Consider the following 13,099-nt stretch of genomic DNA (forward strand, 5'->3'; position numbering starts at 1 on the left):
GGGTTATAAGGTTGAGGACGCCGTAAGGACACTTGTTACTTTTAGGTCCTTATTTTCTTCACAAACTTTTCTTGATTCTGATCCTGCTGTTCGGCAGACATTGAAACTTTACCCAATGAGAGAGGTTCCTCCGATATGGAGGGAAGAGGTTGCGCAAGCAGGTAATAATCCAGCTATTCCCGCTCACTTCCAGCTTATATGGGTACATGTGCCCTGGAAGAGATCTGATGTTTTGGCCCTCAAACAATCTTTCACGGATCCCCGTAAAAACCCTGCTGGTTACTATAAACAATTGTCCCAGACTGTTGATGCCTGTATTATGAATTTAGCCGATATTGACATGTTGATGGGAAATGTAGTCCCACAAGCGTTATGGGCTCGGATTTGTAGAGAGGATCACGTTCAAGAATTAGGTGGTACATGGAATGCTATAACTGCCTCGGATAGAGCACAAGTGGGTGGTGCTAAGCCTGATGTTTTGATCACAGAACTCCCTGGTACGATTATTACTTTAATGAAAACAATGATGCCCGCCTTACGAGTTAATTGGGATAAATTAGCTGCGTGTAGACAGAAGAAAGATGAGAGTGTCTCCGATTTCTTCACTCGTTTTGAGGAGACGTTTATTGATCACAGTGGACAGGATATGACTACGGAGGGTGGACAGCGATTATTTGTAGATAAATTTGTATTTAATTTGCTCCCCGAGTTGTCACATAAATTAGACTCTGAAAGTTCATGGGCTGTTTCTTCCTCTGCTCAGATATTGGCTACTGCTCAATATTACGAAAACAGGGACAAAGAGGAAAAAGACAAGCAAGAGAAAAAGACTAAAGAATTAAAAACGAAGGTTCTTCTGCAACAAGCTTATCCTCCTCGCTCTGCTCAGCGCCAGTTTCAACAGCCTCCCCAGTTTCAGAGGGTGTTTCAAAAGCCTGAGCCCTATATTCCGCAGCCTTTGTTAGGTCCTAACCAATGCGCCTATTGTAGGGAGGAAGGTCATTTTAAGAATGGCTGCCTGGTTTTATTACAGCATAATGGAGGACTATCTACTCCACGAGGTCGTGGTGGTTCCCAGTTAGCGCCCAGGGGTAGAGGTGGAGGTATATCGCCCCAGACACAGCGTTCCCCTCCACCTCCACATTCTATGAATACTTTGATCAGCAAAATACGCAGTCTACACAGTATTAGAATGATGATTACTATGTTGAAGGTGAGAATGACGGTCTTCACGCTAACTAGGACAGCCATAGACAAAGTGAGGGAGTTTTATCGATCCCAGTAGATCAGAATGGGCCTTATGTTAATGTCACTACAATGGGTGTTTCAGAGCCATTTCTTTTAGATACTGGTGCGATGAGAAGTTCTATTATTCACTCCAAACTCCCTGGGGCACCTTTGTCTGGCTCAACAAACGTATCCGTAGGATTTTCTGGCGCCCCAGTTCATAGCCCGGTCTCTTGTCCTCTGCCTATTTCAATTGGTTCTCGTAATTTGGAAGCTCCGCTTCTTTTAACGACTGGTTGCGGCAAAAATCTGTTGGGTTTGGATTTATTGAAAAGATTGCATGCAACGATATATTGTTCTCCTTCTGGTGTACATCTCGTTTTGGGGCAGAAACTGACTTCTCCAATGTATTTGTCTAAAGATCAATTTCCACCTGAATTGCTCTCTCTCCCTGCAACACTTTGGGCTACGGGTCCAAATGATGTTGGTTGTCTTGAGATCCCACCCTATGTCGTTACCCTCAAGCCCAATGCTAAATTGCCACACATCCCTCAATACAAAATTCCCAATGATGGTGAAAGAGCACTTTTTGCTATTATTTATGATTTGGTTCAGAAGGGTGTGGTTGAGGAGACGAGGGGAAATGTATGCAATAGTCCTGTTCTCCCGGTTCTTAAACGCACTGATCCTTCTCAGCCTCCTGTTTATCGCTTTGTTATTGATCTCCGGGAGGTTAATAAAATTGTTGTACCGTAGTTTCCTGTTGTTCCAGATTTCACTGCCCTGTTAACTATGATACCTGCCTCGGCAGCTTGGTTTTCTGTTATTGATCTGAAAAATGCTTTCTTCAGCATCCCCATTGCTGAATAGAGTAGGGATATTTTTGGCTTCTCTTTAGGAGGCCGAAGTTTCCGGATCAAGCGCGCACCCCAAGGCTATTGTGAAAGTCCCTCCATCTATAGCCAAGCTCTGAAGTGCCAGCTTGATGCTTTTTCTTTGCCGCCAGGTGCTACCCTTATTCAGTATGTGGATGATTTATTGATTGCTGCTGATTCAGAGGATATTTGCAAGAACGTGACTATTGCACTATTGCGTCACTTGTCTGACCTTCACCATAAGGTTTCACCTTCTAATTTACAATATGCCCGCCAAGAGGTTACCTATCTAGGTCATCTCTTGTCGAAGGAGGGAAGGCGACTGACCCCAGAACGTATTCAAGCAATTGCACAAATGTCTGTGCCATCCACACAAAGAGAAGTGCGTGCCTTTCTGGGCATTACCTCTTATTGTAGACAGTGGATTCCAAATTTTTCTTTGTTGGCTAAACCTTTGTTGGCACTCACTTGGAAAGACACACCCCAACCCCTTCCTTGGACTGACAAATGTCAGAAGAGTTTTTCTGATTTACGTGCTGCTCTGTGCTCTGCTCCTCTGTTCGGTACTCTGGATTACAGTAAGCCCTTCACGCTCGATGTCCATGAAAGAGAGGGTTGTGCGTTGTCAGTCTTAACACAACGATTTGGAGACAAGCAGCGGCCATGTGCCTACTTTTCGGCTAAATTAGATCCAGTAGCCAAGGCATTGCCTAGTTGTCTTAAAGCTACAGCAGCAGCAGCAAATTCTATTCGTCAATCTACTGGAGTGGTGCTGGATAACACTCTTATTGTCAGTCAGTCAGTGCCACTTTAATCGATTAATTAAAATCATAAAAGTACATCACGATAATTCATACTGATAATTAAATACATTATGATAATAAAATATGATACAAACATCCTAAAAATTCATCCAGACAAATACATATATCACTAAAATCCTAATCTAGGCTGGGCCTCAAGTTTTTTCCTTGACCGCGCCAACCAGAAAGTTAGCAATGTTAAAAATATTCCATGGGCAGTCTAGTAATTGCAAGTACATCAGTGCAGGTTTAACTTGAGAAAATCCTCTCCCTTGCAACAATGGTATAATGTACTTCTTTCTGCTTTCAGCATAATATTTACAAAATAAAATAAAGTGCGCAGTTTCTTGAATTGAGCTACCATCACAGTTACAAAGAGCAGCATCTTCTGGTTTACTCCAGCCTTGAAAGCTCCCTAAAGTAAAATAAATCAATTTAAACCGAAATCTGGTCAACAGCCAGCGGTGATAGTGTTTCGTGACCAACTTAAGGTAAGGCTCAATCTGGGGGGAGGTTATTAGTAAAAAGTGAGCCCTTACCGACGCTTTTTTAAGTTCCTCTCCCTCCCGCTCTTGAGACCTTAAATTAAAAAACTGAACTTTAACCCAGTCAATGTCCCCCTTAGTGATCACTTCTGGGTTCTCATAAATCTCTGGCCGCCCTAAATTATAAAACATTTTCCTGATGTACAAGAGCCAAGGGATATCGGCCACTCTATCTAATCCAATGCAATCTTTTAAAATCAATCGGTTTAGGGAGAGTTCAGGGTTCAACCATATTTTCAACCAAAATATCAGAGGGGCCAGACTTATACGATCGGACACATAATCCATCCCCAATTCTTGATGTATTGAAAAGGTTGGGGATGATTGGGGGGTGGAGAGAAGTGAACGAAAAAATGTATTTTCTTCTATCTGGACTCCCTACGCTTTTCTGTACCCCCAAATTGCAGCACCATAGACCGCTAAAGCTAAATATTTCGCCCCGTAGATGGCAAGAACTGCATCACATGGTTTACCACCCAAATGTCGGGCAAAACTTAATATAGCGGAGGATGCTCTACCTACGCTATTCTTTTTTGCTATAAGCTGTGGGGCCCACGAACATCTATCATCAAATAAGACCCCCAGGTAGGTAAATACCTTTACTCTTGTGACCTCCACTCCTTTACAATAGAAATGTTTAACTTTATTTTTCCGTGTACCCAGGGACATAACATGCGATTTAGAACTATTCACCACTAGGTCCAATGTGCCAATGAACTCCCCGAAGGAGTTCAGTAGTCTCTGTAATTCCAAAGGGGTACGAGCCAATAGGACAGCATCGTCCGCGTATAGAAGAACAGGGAGGATACTGTTCCCTATACGTGGAATGTCCAGGCTGGCCTTACCTAAGGTTAAATCTAACCTATTAATATATAAAGTGAAAAGTAAGGGGGCCAGGATGCATCCTTGGCGAACCCCTCTGACCGATTTAAAGTGGCGTGTACATTTGCCCTCATGGGATACCCTTACTGCAGCGTGCAAATCTTTGTGCAATTCCGCTAGAAAGTGAACCAGACAAGGATCAATCCCCAGATCCAACAGGATCGTCCACAGCCTCGATCTGTTCACCAGATCAAAGGCTGTGGATAGATCAATGAATGCCAAACATATGGATCCTTTAGTGGCTTTTGTATACTTGTTAATTAACAAGTACAGGTTAAGGCACTGGTCCATGGTACCTCTGCCTAATCTAAAACCATTTTGAACCTCCGATAAAATCCCTCTCTCCGTCACCCAATCTGAGATTTTATTCAGGATAACTTTACCCAAGATTTTGACCGCTGAATCAATTAATGAGATGGGCCGGTAACATCTCGGGTCACCCCTCTCTCCCTTTTTAAAAACCGGTATAATGATTGATTTAGACCAAGACTCTGAAAACCCATTCACAACACTAGCATTAAAAACATTAGTTAAGATATTGCTCCAGAGGTCAATGTCCCCTTTATAAAGATCCAGCGGGACGCCATCTGGTCCTGGGGCCTTATTAGTGGCAGATTCTTTTATGGCCTTCCCACATCATTCTTATTGAATATCAAAAGGTTTAGAGTGGAGTAGGTTTCAGGAACCTTAAAAAAGTCAAGAATCAAATTACTTGCATAAATTCCTTCAAAGTGGGTCAGCCACTCCCCCTCTGGAATATTAATGTCGAGTGGGGCATTTACCTTCCCAGTTAAGAGTGGACTATTAACTATACTACAAAACTTTGCGCTATCCTTAAGAACCTCTACTGAGGTTAGGGCATCCCAGGCCTCCTTCTTTAAATCGTTTTTTCGACCCTGGATAATAAATTTGTAATCTTTCCTGAGGGTAGCTATTAGGGCCTTGTCCCGGGGTAGCTTTTTTAGGGCTGTTAATACATTTTGATGAGCCCTGGAACAGCTAGTATCAAACCACTTTTTTCCCTGTAAAGGACGCGGTTTGCTAGTGATGGTTAGGTCTGAGGCAACCTGTTTACAGATAGAATCAAAGGCAGAAATTATCTCTCCACCCGATATAGAAGGGTCCATACACTTCCTAAACTCATCTCTGGATTTCACAATTAGATTCTCCATAAAATCCTCCGGAACTACTTTGGCCCACTTTAGTTTCCTTCCTTGGTCACAAGAGGCCATGGTAACAGGGGGAACTGGGGCCGATGGAACCTCCTTAGGACAGAAACCCTTGTCTAGTTCTAAGATCACAGGATTGTGATCACTGAATGGTGAGCGAAAAACATTGTACCTATGAACCAACCTTAAGAGAGCAGGGGATAGGAAAATATAGTCGATGATTGATTCACTATCCCTTGCTTCAAATGTCGCTACCCGTTCACTCTTAGTTAAAAAACATGGCTCAAAAAGATCCGCCAATTGAAGGAGTTCTTCAAGAGCCTCACCCTTGGTGGAATGTTCAAAGTGTGGTGGGGCAGAGTGGGGAGGGCCATGAGGATCGACAATCTTACAATTGAAATCACAAAGATGAATGTTAAAATCACCCATAAAAATAATTTGTACAAATGTGGTTTGACGAGCGTTATACAATTCTAAAAAGTTTGATAAAAAACTAAAGTGCTCATTCTCAGGTACACAATCACCAGCATTATAAAAATTTATAAACAATATTTTGGATTGAGACTCAGTAATGAATTCCACCATTTGACAGTTATGGGAGGCTGTGTCTATCTGGGAAATCTTAGCCTTAAGTTTTATAGAGAAAAGAAACAACAGCCCTCCCTTTGCTCTGCCTGCTACCGATGGTAGGGCAGGCTGAAAGTAAGATTTAAAACCATCAATCCACAGGTTGTTTTCCCTAGCCCATGTCTCCTGTAAAGCTATAATATCAAAACCAGCAACAAACTTTAACCAATTTACATCTTCTTGTTTAGAGCGTAACCCAGCTATATTCCAACTCATGAGCCTAACAAAGACTACATTGTCCCCTGAGTTAACTATTTCATTTCCAATGCTACAGGATTTGGGGACTGGGAGATCTAGTCAGTCATTTTCATCTAGCTGGGACGAGGGTAGAAACCTGTTGGATGTGACAATAACATCTATAGTCCTATCTATCCTATTGTTTCTGGGGTTAACCTGAGAAGAAACTTTAGGGGAACTCCAGGACGCAGGCTCTTCACTAAATACGGCACAAGGCACAGATACCAATGGGGTCTCAGGTCGTGATACGGGCCGATATCTCCCTCGAGAATTAAAAAGTCTAAGGGGCGATGGATAAAAAAAACTTAAAGGGACAGCCCTAATGTTACCAACCTCCCCGACCATATCTGAGGCATCCCATAGCATACGTGTTACTGCATAGGGGTTATTAAAATTAACCACCACACAGTCCCCCTTAACTTTTTTCTTAGCACCTCCTATCCATCCAACCCGCCTAGCTGTTAGGATATTCCGTGAGATATTGGCATCGCCCGAACAGTTCTGGTCACACCATTTCCTGGTAACTGACAATAGTGCTTCGGTTGATTCAACCTTACCGTGCACTAATGGCGGAACTCTAACCAGAATAACCACCAACGGGTCGGCCTCAGGAGGGAGATTAATGCAAGGTTGAATTAATGTGTTACATGGAATATGCCCGCTAACAGGTTTTTCCTGAGACCTAAGTTGGGCTAAAGACCTAGTCTTCCTACTCGGATACCCATCCGTGTCCCTTACATCTAGGGTTGTTATTTTGGTACTTGACTTGGGGGACACAGCTAGGCTCGAGATCCTAGAAGAATCCCCCACTGTCCTACTACTTGGACCGGCTGTTATTGGATAAGCCGATCTAAGAGAGGTACTATTTTGAGGGGGATTACGGACCTTATTTATAGCTAAAAGGGTGGAATCAATCTGAGCACATTTCTCTAGTAGGCTAGCAACACACACGTTCAAAGTGTCAATGTTATCTTTAGCAATACTGGTTAGGGTCTCCACCAAATCCCGAACAGAGGAGTGAAGGGAGTCGATAGTCACTGGGCTGGGGTCCGATAAGGTACATTTAGATGTAGGGTCCCGCTTATTTGGCTTTTTACTCGTTCTCCTTGTACACTTTGATTGGGGCTTAAGTTGCCTTTTTTTTACAGGGATCGGAAGGAGCGTAAATTGAGGAGTAATCGTTGGTAGAACGGGGACCAAATCTTCTCCAGCAGCACTTTGTTGTTCCAGTGCCTGGGCTGGGGGACCAACAATAACAACAGGCTCTAGTGGGACGGGATTTTTCCCTGGAAGCTGCAAAGGACCAGTTTGTTGGGCTTCGATGGTATTAAGTCCAAGTTCTCTCTCAGCCTGCGCAATTTCTGATGTTAAAACCCCCACTGCTGAAGTTAGATATGATATAATGGTGGCCGACTTTCTAGGGACTTTAGCTTTAGCCCCCCCCTGGTCCTGTGTGGTAAGAAGTTTCTGCTTACCCATTCTTGGACCTTGATCTCAACGAGAAAGAGAGATGGTCCGGCCTGGCCTCCTCTGGCCCCTGATGGCCACAGACGGCCCGCCCTTTGCCCGGGCTTAGCCCGGTGCCGCCCGCGCGCGTCCCACATGGTGGCGACGGTGGGCCAAAGATAACGCCCCCGGTGCGGGAGGGAGGGGCCGCTGGCGGTGACGCTGCCCCTCGACTTCCTGGTGCCTGTAGTCCTCCGGGTGCGAATGCCACGAGTCAAACTCCCCTTGCTGACTCCTGATGCGCTGCGTCTCCCGCGAAGCGGGAGGCGCGAGGTTGTTTTACAAGGTCTGGTGTGGGAGGGAGGGGTCGCTGGCGGTGACGCTGCCCCTCGACCTCCTGGTGCCTGTAGTCCTCCGGATGCGAATGCCACGAGTCAAACTCCCCTTGCTGACTCCTGATGCGCTGCATCTCCCGCGAAGCGGGAGGCGCTAGGTTGTTTTACAAGGTCCGGTGCGGGAGGGAGGGGCCGCTGGCGGTGATGCTGCCCCTCGACCTCCTGGTGCCTGTAGTCCTCCGGGTGCAAATGCCACGAGTCAAACTCCCCTTGCTGACTCCTGATGCGCTGCGTCTCCCGCGAAGCGGGAGGCGCTAGGTTGTTTTACAAGGTCCGGTGCGGGAGGGAGGGGCCGCTGGCGGTGACGCTGCCCCTCGACCTCCTGGTGCCTGTAGTCCTCCGGGTGCGAATGCCACGAGTCAAACTCCCCTTGCTGACTCCTGATGAGCTGCGTCTCCCGCGAAGCGGGAGGCGCGAGGTTGTTTTACAAGGTCCGGTGTGGGAGGGAGGGGCCGCTGGCGGTGACGCTGCCCCTCGACCTCCTGGTGCCTGTAGTCCTCCGGGTGCGAATGCCACGAGTCAAACTCCCCTTGCTGACTCCTGATGCGCTGCGTTTCCCGTGAACCGGGAGGCGCGAGGTTGGTTTACAAGGTCCGGTGCGGGAGGGAGGGGCTGCTGGCGGTGACGCTGCCCCTAGACCTCCTGGTGCCTGTAGTCCTCCGGGTGCGAATGCCACGAGTCAAACTCCCCTTGATGACTCCTGATGCGCTGCGTCTCCCGCGAAGCGGGAGGCGCGAGGTTGTTTTACAAGGTCCGGTGTGGGAGGGAGGGGCCACTGGCGGTGACGCTGCCCCTAGACCTCCTGGTGCCTGTAGTCCTCCGGGTGCGAATGCCACGAGTCAAACTCCCCTTGCTGACTCCTGATGCGCTGCGTCTCCCCTCTTATTGTTATGGTACCACATGCAGTGGATACCTTGCTAAATAGGACGAAAACGCAGCATCTTACAAGTGCTCGCTTGTCTGGGTATGAGCTGACGCTCTTGGCTAGTCATGTACACATCAAACGATGTAACACTTTAAATCCAGCCACATTGTTACCTCTTCCAGAGGAGAAAGGTATTCAGGAACAACATGATTGTTTTCTCCGTACTGAGGAGGAGACAAAAGGTAGGATTGATTTGAAAGATACACCACTAATGGACCCGGATGGGATCCTATGGGTGGATGGTTCTTGTTTTAAACTACCTAATGGTGAAACAACTTCAGCTTATGCTGTTACCACCTTGCATACAATCATGGAGACAGCACGCATCAGACATAATTCAGCTCAGGCGGCTGAACTAATGGCTTTGACCAGAGCGTGTGTGTTATCTAAGGGGAAGTGAGTGCATGTATATACCGACAGCCAGTATGCATTTGGTGTGGCACATAGTTTTGGTCGTTTGTGGAAGGAAAGAGGATTCTTTACCTCCCACGGTACTAAAATACAGCATGGTCAGTTGGTAACTGATCTTCTTGAGTCACTTGCTTTGCCTACCCAGATAGCAATCATAAAGTGTAGTGCGCATAAGAGGATTACTGATGATGTTGGTCGCGGGAATGCTTTTGTGGATGAGGTAGCGAAAGAAACAGCCAGAGATGCTATAGGTCGCATGTATGTTGCGGGCCCTGCAAATTGGGTCAAGGAAAAAGGAATGTGTGAGGATACAATAGAAAGTGTGAAATCGATTCAAGGAGAGGCTACAGAGAAAGAGTTGAGTAAGTGGAAAGAGAGTACAGGAATGTTAGACGCGATGGGATGTTGGATAGAATTGTCAGAACATCATCAGCGTTGGCTGTTACCAGATGCCTATGTACTGCCTGTAGTTGCTATGGCACATGGTCCAGCCCACATCAGTGCGAAAGGAATATGTAAGTTTGTGGCTGAACAAAGGGATTCCAAAATGTGCAGATAATTTAGTGAAGCATTGTATCGTTTGCTTGATGCATAATCCAGGAAAGGGAACCCCAACTCCAGCAGGTCATTTTGCTCCCCCAACATATCCTTTTGAGGTGTTGCAAATTGATTATATTCACATGGAACGATGCAACAATCTCAAATATGTTTTGGTGGTGGTGTGTGCCTTCTCCAGATGGATAGAGGCCTACCCCCTGAAAGACAACACTGCTTTGTCTACTGCCAAAGTTCTTCTAAAAGAGTTCTTCCCTATGTTTGGTTTGCCACGCATTGTCTGGAGGGACAATAGAAGTGAATTTGTGGGCCAAATTATGAAAAAGGTGTGTGCCGGTCTTGGTATCAGGCAGAAATTCCATGCGGGAAAGCATCCCCAATCAGTGGGTTTGGTAGAGTGCTATAACGGCACTCTCAAACTTAAGCTTGCAAAGGTACAGGCTAGCACAGGACTTGCCTGGCCCGATGCTTTACCTTTGGCTCTCCTTTCCACTAGAACAGCAGTGTATTCTCATTTGGGACTCAGCCCATACGAGGTTGTTTTGGGGCGCCTGGCTAATGTTTGGGGAGTCCCACGCCCTAAAAGTATTCTGACATACAGTATCCAATGCTGATTGACTACTTACATGACCTCACCACTGAATTACGTGTTCTCTACCAACAGGTTCAAAACGCTTTACCAGAGGCCTCCAGATACCCAGGTCATTCTATCCAACCGGGAGACTGGGTCTGTGTTAAAATTTTTCAGAGGAAAAGGAATTTGGAACCTCGTTATAAGGGGCCTCAACAAGTTCTTCTGGTGACACGTACAGCAGTGAAAGTCGAAGGGAAAAAGAACTGGATCCATGGCGTGCACTGCAAAAAGGTACCCTTGCTCTTGCCTTTTGACCAGTGGGTCCGTAAGGGTGTAGGTGATTTTGAAGGCGAAAGGGTCCCCCGGCTTGTACCTTTCAGTAGTGCACACCTAGATGGAACTCGGTCAGAGAAAGAAGATGACGACGTTTTACAAGAAGCCGTACCGCCACATCTCCGATTGAACACTACAGATCCACAGACACTATTTCAGGACCAAACTGTACTGAACAGAACTCGATATAATTTAAGGGCTAGACTGGTCAAGGACACCTGAGATTCTCATCTCTTTCGTGACATGTATCATCTGTCCAGGTTGCAGGGTCACGGTAGGAGTCTTGGTTCGTGACCTGTATAGAGGCTAGGCCCCCAGGACTTCCAGTGTCATAGGACGGCTAATAATCACAGCCAAGTGAGTAAGGAAGATTGCCGTGAGCAACAATTTTAGAGGATGTATGTCAAATTGGGAAAGAATAATAAGAAGGAAGAGATGAGAAAGAAATATTGTAAATTAGTGTACAGTCAATGTGGCATAGCATTGTGTGTTCTTATGTTTTTTAGTACCTTATTGGCTTGTGTAGGTTGGATTGTTCATGCTATGCAGCACAAATCTGTCCCTACTTCTATTTCCTTGCCTCTTCATTCTACTATCTCCCCACATCAATTACATACGCTTCCCCAACATTAACTAATCAGGAGAACAGAATATTTTAACAATTCATTTGTCCAGTTGTTGCATCAACACCAATTGGTAGTCAACACAACCGACTGTTGGGTGTGTGGACTTATGCCTCATACCACAGACAAAGGGATGCCATATTTAGCCCTTCCATTTTCTTATGACGGTTCCACTTGGGCCTATTTTGTGATGTTTTCAAATGCATATCAGAACGGATTTAGACGTCCAGTTGGTTCTTATGGTAGTGGGCAAGATTTTAGTCATAGTTCTCTGATAAAAGGAATAGTGGCTATCACTAGAATTGTGGAGAATAGTAGGGTTCCTGTTGATGAGAAACGGGCATACGATGGTTGGAACGTGACTCGTTACGCTACTAGCCTTACAGATAGAGTTAAACAGGGAAAATCTCCACCAATTTGGACTGTGCTCATCGAGGTAACTTTTGTTTACAAATGAATGGCCAGACTACTGACACTGGACAAGGAAAGAGTGTTTGTTCCCATACATACATTGACACATCTCAGAATTCACTTAGTGCCATCCCAGGGCACGTATTTTGTCTGCCACGATAGAGCGTACACGTGGCTACCGACGGATTTTTCAGGAACGTGCTATATAGCCTTTCTTCTCCCACCTACATACACTGCTCCTTCGGGACATCACAGAAACAGATATGGCAGAGGGATTATTGATTCTAAAGACACGGCAGGACAAGAGGGAGGTGATTTCCTTAAAGGATTTCTTCCTTTTTGGGGCCCAATGGCCAACAGTAGAAACATGAGACAATTAGTTCGTGTTGGTGAGACTACCATAGATGTCACTGTGGGAGCCTTGAGTAATCTCACAGCTGAACTTCAAGCGGATCGTCTCATGACATTGCAGAACCGGATTGCTCTGGATGTTATTCTTGCGGATCGTGGTGGAGTTTGTAAATTGATCGGATCTAGCTGTTGCATAAGCCATCTCCAAATTACATGTGATCTCCGAGTCGATTCATCAGGACGAAGGAGATTGGTCTTTATTGGAATGGTTTTGGGGATTACTGTCCAAATGGGGATGGAAGGTATTAACATTCCTTGGAGTGATTTTGGCCATCATTTTTTCCTGTTGTCTCTGTATGCAGTGTGGCCCCGCCATCTGTGGTCTTTGTGCCACTATGTGTGTCCCAAGGCCTGTGTCACGGAAGAAGGAGAGCATTAAAATGATGTTGCAGCAACAGCTTGATGACCTCATGGCCATTGACGTCGACTCAGATTAAAATGAGTCTGAGCGTCTTGCCTGAGTAATGGCAAAAGGAGGGTCTGAGGTAATTCAGTTTTCCGATCCCGTTCGTATTTAGCCACCATTTTGTGTTCCGCCGCCATTTTGTGTTGCCCTCACTCAGGCAGCACGGTGAACGAGAGGTTGTTTTGCCTCTTCCTACTGCAAAGTGTCAAATAACCTCCTGCCTCTGTTTAAAGCTGGTGTCAGG

The sequence above is a fragment of the Triturus cristatus genome, chromosome 6 (genome assembly GCF_964204655.1).
Source record: "Triturus cristatus chromosome 6, aTriCri1.1, whole genome shotgun sequence".
Classification (NCBI taxonomy): Eukaryota; Metazoa; Chordata; class Amphibia; order Caudata; family Salamandridae; genus Triturus; species Triturus cristatus.